Consider the following 5,000-nt stretch of genomic DNA (forward strand, 5'->3'; position numbering starts at 1 on the left):
GTGTACATAAATATTCACACCCACACACACACACATATATATAGCACTGCACTAGCCAGTGCCCCGGGGACCCATAACCCAAACCTCCTCCCCCTTCCCACAGAAATTTACCCAATCAACTCAGATTAACTCATGTCCACTCCCAAACAAGAGCCGTGTAGCAAAAGCCGACGAAAGGTCAGATCCAAGAAGTTCCCTCTGAAGCCGGGGCCAGTGCAGGTCCACGTTTATGCCAAGTCGCGGGTTTTGGGGGTTCTAGAAAAAAGGGTTCTAGAAAAAAGGGTTCTAGAAAAAAGGGTTCTAGAAAAAAGGGTTCTAGAAAAAAGGGTTCTAGAAAAAAGGGTTCTAGAAAAAAAGGGTTCTAGAAAAAAGGGTTCTAGAAAAAAGGGTTCTAGAAAAAAGGGTTCTAGAAAAAAGGGTTCTAGAAAAAAGGGTTCTAGAAAAAAGGGTTCTAGAAAAAAAGGGTTCTAGAAAAAAGGGTTCTAGAAAAAAGGGTTCTAGAAAAAAGGGTTCCAGAAAAAAGGGTTCTAGAAAAAGGGTTCTAGAAAAAAGGGTTCCAGAAAAAAGGATTCTAGAAAAAAGGGTTCTAGAAAAAAGGGTTCTAGAAAAAAGGGTTCTAGAAAAAAGGGTTCTAGAAAAAAAGGGTTCTAGAAAAAAGGGTTCTAGAAAAAAAGGGTTCTAGAAAAAAAGGGTTCTAGAAAAAAGGGTTCTAGAAAAAAAGGGTTCTAGAAAAAAGGGTTCTAGAAAAAAGGGTTCTAGAAAAAAGGGTTCTAGAAAAAAGGGTTCTAGAAAAAAGGGTTCTAGAAAAAAGGGTTCCAGAAAAAAGGGTTCTAGAAAAAAGGGTTCTAGAAAAAAGGGTTCCAGAAAAAACGGTTCTAGAAAAAAGGGTTCTAGAAAAAAGGGTTCTAGAAAAAAGGGTTTTAGAAAAAAGGGTTCTAGAAAAAAGGGTTCTAGAAAAAAGGGTTCTAGAAAAAAGGGTTCCAGAAAAAAGGGTTCTAGAAAAAAGGGTTCTAGAAAAAAGGGTTCCAGAAAAAAGGGTTCTAGAAAAAAGGGTTCTAGAAAAAAAGGGTTCTAGAAAAAAGGGTTCTAGAAAAAAAGGGTTCTAGAAAAAAAGGGTTCTAGAAAAAAGGGTTCTAGAAAAAAGGGTTCTAGAAAAAAGGGTTCTAGAAAAAAGGGTTCTAGAAAAAAGGGTTCTAGAAAAAAGGGTTCTAGAAAAAAGGGTTCTAGAAAAAAGGGTTCTAGAAAAAAGGGTTCTAGAAAAAAGGGTTCTAGAAAAAAGGGTTCTAGAAAAAAGGGTTCGAGAAAAAAGGGTTCTAGAAAAAAGGGTTCTAGAAAAAAGGGTTCCAGAAAAAAGGGTTCTAGAAAAAAGGGTTCTAGAAAAAAGGGTTCTAGAAAAAAAGGGTTCTAGAAAAAAGGGTTCTAGAAAAAAGGGTTCTAGAAAAAAGGGTTAAAGAAAAAAGGGTTCTAGAAAAAAGGGTTCTAGAAAAAAGGGTTCTAGAAAAAAGGGTTCTAGAAAAAAGGGTTCTAGAAAAAAGGGTTCTAGAAAAAAGGGTTCTAGAAAAAAGGGTTCTAGAAAAAAGGGTTCTAGAAAAAAGGGTTCCAGAAAAAAGGGTTCTAGAAAAAAGGGTTCTAGAAAAAAAGGGTTCTAGAAAAAAGGGTTCTAGAAAAAAAGGGTTCTAGAAAAAAAGGGTTCTAGAAAAAAGGGTTCTAGAAAAAAAGGGTTCTAGAAAAAAGGGTTCTAGAAAAAAGGGTTCTAGAAAAAAGGGTTCTAGAAAAAACGGTTCTAGAAAAAAGGGTTCTAGAAAAAAGGGTTCTAGAAAAAAGGGTTCCAGAAAAAAAGGGTTCTAGAAAAAAGGGTTCTAGAAAAAAGGGTTCCAGAAAAAAAGGGTTCTAGAAAAAAGGGTTCTAGAAAAAAGGGTTCCAGAAAAAAGGGTTCTAGAAAAAAGGGTTCTAGAAAAAAGGGTTCTAGAAAAAGGGTTCTAGAAAAAAGGGTTCTAGAAAAAAGGGTTCTAGAAAAAAGGGTTCTAGAAAAAAGGGTTCCAGAAAAAAGGGTTCTAGAAAAAAGGGTTCTAGAAAAAAGGGTTCCAGAAAAAAGGGTTCTAGAAAAAAGGGTTCTAGAAAAAAGGGTTCTAGAAAAAAGGGTTCCAGAAAAAAGGGTTCTAGAAAAAAAGGTTCTAGAAAAAAGGGTTCTAGAAAAAAGGGTTCTAGAAAAAAGGGTTCTAGAAAAAAGGGTTCTAGAAAAAAGGGTTCTAGAAAAAAGGGTTCCAGAAAAAAGGGTTCTAGAAAAAAGGGTTCTAGAAAAAAGGGTTCCAGAAAAAAGGGTTCTAGAAAAAAGGGTTCTAGAAAAAAGGGTTCTAGAAAAAAGGGTTCTAGAAAAAAAGGGTTCTACAAAAAAGGGTTCTAGAAAAAAAGGGTTCTAGAAAAAAGGGTTCTAGAAAAAAGGGTTCCAGAAAAAAGGGTTCTAGAAAAAAGGGTTCTAGAAAAAAGGGTTCTAGAAAAAAAGGGTTCTACAAAAAAGGGTTCTAGAAAAAAGGGTTCCAGAAAAAAGGGTTCTAGAAAAAAGGGTTCTAGAAAAAAGGGTTCTAGAAAAAAAGGGTTCTAGAAAAAAGGGTTCTAGAAAAAAGGGTTCCAGAAAAAAGGGTTCTAGAAAAAAGGGTTCTAGAAAAAAGGGTTCCAGAAAAAAGGGTTCTAGAAAAAGGGTTCTAGAAAAAGGGTTCTAGAATAAAAGGGTTCTAGAAAGAAGGGTTCTAGAAAAAAAGGGTTCTAGAAAAAAGGGTTCTAGAAAAAAGGGTTCCAGAAAAAAGGGTTCTAGAAAAAAGGGTTCTAGAAAAAAGGGTTCCAGAAAAAAGCGTTCTAGAAAAAAGGGTTCTAGAAAAAAGGGTTCCAGAAAAAAGGGTTCTAGAAAAAAGGGTTCTAGAAAAAAGGGTTCCAGAAAAAAGGGTTCTAGAAAAAAGGGTTCTAGAAAAAAGGGTTCTAGAAAAAAGGGTTCTAGAAAAAAAGGGTTCCAGAAAAAAGGGTTCTAGAAAAAAGGGTTCTAGAAAAAAGGATTCCAGAAAAAAGGGTTCTAGAAAAAAGGGTTCTAGAAAAAAGGGTTCTAGAAAAAAGGGTTCTAGAAAAAAAGGGTTCTAGAAAAAAGGGTTCTAGAAAAAAAGGGTTCTAGAAAAAAGGGTTCTAGAAAAAAGGGTTCTAGAAAAAAGGGTTCTAGAAAAAAGGGTTCTAGAAAAAAGGGTTCCAGAAAAAAGGGTTCTAGAAAAAAGGGTTCTAGAAAAAAGGGTTCCAGAAAAAAGGGTTCTAGAAAAAAGGGTTCTAGAAAAAAGGGTTCTAGAAAAAAGGGTTCCAGAAAAAAGGGTTCTAGAAAAAAGGGTTCTAGAAAAAAGGGTTCCAGAAAAAAGGGTTCTAGAAAAAAGGGTTCCAGAAAAAAGGGTTCTAGAAAAAAGGGTTCTAGAAAAAAGGGTTCTAGAAAAAAGGGTTCTAGAAAAAAGGGTTCTAGAAAAAAGGGTTCCAGAAAAAAGGGTTCTAGAAAAAAGGGTTCTAGAAAAAAGGGTTCTAGAAAAAAGGGTTCTAGAAAAAAGGGTTCCAGAAAAAAGGGTTCTAGAAAAAAGGGTTCTAGAAAAAAGGGTTCTAGTAAAAAGGGTTCTAGAAAAAAGGGTTCTAGAAAAAAGGGTTCTAGAAAAAAGGGTTCCAGAAAAAAGGGTTCTAGAAAAAAGGGTTCTAGAAAAAAGGGTTCCAGAAAAAAGGGTTCTAGAAAAAAGGGTTCTAGAAAAAAGGGTTCTAGAAAAAAGGGTTCTAGAAAAAAGGGTTCTAGAAAAAAGGGTTCTAGAAAAAAGGGTTCTAGAAAAAAGGGTTCTAGAAAAAAGGGTTCCAGAAAAAAGGGTTCTAGAAAAAAGGGTTCTAGAAAAAAGGGTTCCAGAAAAAAGGGTTCTAGAAAAAAGGGTTCTAGAAAAAAGGGTTCTAGAATAAAAGGGTTCTAGAAAAAAGGGTTCTAGAAAAAAAGGGTTCTAGAAAAAAGGGTTCTAGAAAAAAGGGTTTTAGAAAAAAGGGTTCTAGAAAAAAGGGTTCTAGAAAAAAGGGTTCCAGAAAAAAGGGTTCTAGAAAAAAGGGTTCCAGAAAAAAGGGTTCCAGAAAAAAGGGTTCTAGAAAAAAGGGTTCTAGAAAAAAGGGTTCTAGAAAAAAAGGGTTCTACAAAAAAGGGTTCTAGAAAAAAAGGGTTCTAGAAAAAAGGGTTCTAGAAAAAAAGGGTTCTAGAAAAAAAGGGTTCTAGAAAAAAAGGGTTCTAGAAAAAAAGGGTTCTAGAAAAAAGGGTTCTAGAAAAAAGGATTCCAGAAAAAAGGGTTCTAGAAAAAAGGGTTCTAGAAAAAAGGGTTCTAGAAAAAAGGGTTCTAGAAAAAAAGGGTTCTAGAAAAAAGGGTTCTAGAAAAAAGGGTTCTAGAAAAAAGGGTTCTAGAAAAAAGGGCTCTAGAAAAAAGGGTTCCAGAAAAAAGGGTTCTAGAAAAAAAGGGTTCTAGAAAAAAGGGTTCCAGAAAAAAGGGTTCTAGAAAAAAAGGGTTCTAGAAAAAAGGGTTCTAGAAAAAAAGGGTTCTAGAAAAAAAGGGTTCTAGAAAAAAAGGGTTCTAGAAAAAAGGGTTCTAGAAAAAAGGATTCCAGAAAAAAGGGTTCTAGAAAAAAGGGTTCTAGAAAAAAGGGTTCTAGAAAAAAGGGTTCTAGAAAAAAAGGGTTCTAGAAAAAAGGGTTCTAGAAAAAAGGGTTCTAGAAAAAAGGGTTCTAGAAAAAAGGGTTCTAGAAAAAAGGGTTCCAGAAAAAAGGGTTCTAGAAAAAAGGGTTCTAGAAAAAAGGGTTCCAGAAAAAAGGGTTCTAGAAAAAAGGGTTCCAGAAAAAAGGGTTCTAGAAAAAAGGGTTCTAGAAAAAAGGGTTCTAGAAAAAAGGGTTCTAGAAAAAAGGGTTCCAGAAAAAAGGGTTCTAGAAAAAAGGGTTCTAGAAAAAAGGGTTCTAGAAAAAAGGGT

The sequence above is a fragment of the Penaeus vannamei genome, chromosome 19 (assembly GCF_042767895.1).
Source record: "Penaeus vannamei isolate JL-2024 chromosome 19, ASM4276789v1, whole genome shotgun sequence".
Classification (NCBI taxonomy): Eukaryota; Metazoa; Arthropoda; class Malacostraca; order Decapoda; family Penaeidae; genus Penaeus; species Penaeus vannamei.